Source organism: Pteropus alecto, unplaced genomic scaffold, assembly GCF_000325575.1.
Source record: "Pteropus alecto unplaced genomic scaffold, ASM32557v1 scaffold30, whole genome shotgun sequence".
Lineage (NCBI taxonomy): Eukaryota > Metazoa > Chordata > Mammalia > Chiroptera > Pteropodidae > Pteropus > Pteropus alecto.
Window position 1 is genome coordinate 1,893,646 of NW_006429782.1, and position 974 is coordinate 1,894,619.

At 50.7% G+C, this 974-nt stretch overlaps 1 pseudogene; it reads left to right on the plus strand.

Annotated features, from left to right (window-relative positions):
• Positions 1 to 473: 473 nt before the first annotated feature.
• LOC112476099 lies at positions 474 to 592 on the plus strand (annotated as a pseudogene).
• Positions 593 to 974: the final 382 nt, after the last annotated feature.

Below are 974 nucleotides of genomic sequence, written 5' to 3' on the forward strand. Positions count from 1 at the left end.
GGCAGGATGGTGTCTGGTATTTTGGAGGAACAGTGAGGAGGCCCCGCGGCTGGAGCAGAGTGAGTGAGGGAAAGACGGGGGAAGGTGAGGGCGGGGAGGGGACGGGGGACAGGCAGGTCATGTAGGACAGAGGATCCCGCTTTAATTTCAGGACTTTTTTTGGAGAGTTTAAGCAGGGGCGACATGATGCCCATAGAGTGGCCAAAATGCCTTAATATCCTTTGAAATATTCTGAACAGGTGTGCACACAGCAAGTGTTACAAAAAGCGTTACTTCTGGTTGCTGCTTACGTAACACAATGATTGCTATTTCTGTTCGGAAAGTTATGAACTTAAAAGCGAACAGCGCAGCGCCTGGCACATAGTATCATCAAAGTCTCATCTCTCGTTGCTGTTGTTTTTACTATTCTTTCTTTTTTTATTGTATGAAATGGAACTTTCTTCCATTTATTTCTTAAATATAAAAAAGTTGGAGTCTACGGCCATGCCACCCTGAACGAGCCGGATCCCGTCTGATCTCAGAAGCTAAGCAGGGTCCGGCCTGGTTGTTACTTGGGTGGGAGACCAACTAGGAAGACCAGGCGCTGTAGACATAAAAAAAAATAATAAGTTGGACATGTATACAGTCCACGCGGCGATCCCCGCCCCCGGCCCCCGCACCCCGGGTCTGTTTCGTAACTACTAATTTGTACTCCTTCATGCCTTCACCGTTTTCACCCAGCCCCCCTGTCAATAATACTATTATTTTTGATGAGTTGTATACTTAGAAGTGCCCAGGGCAGCATAGCGAATGTCTACGAAGCGCCCCTTATAGAACCGGGTGCTACTTTTAGATTTTCCTGTTATCAGTGGAAGGAGCCAGTGCAGCCGGGAAGGCAGGTCGGTCCTGCCCGAGGGCTCGCCGTCACCCACCCAGCAGGCGGGATTGCGGGTCCGCTGGCCTCGGGTTTCCCCGCCTGGACTGGGCACCGGGGC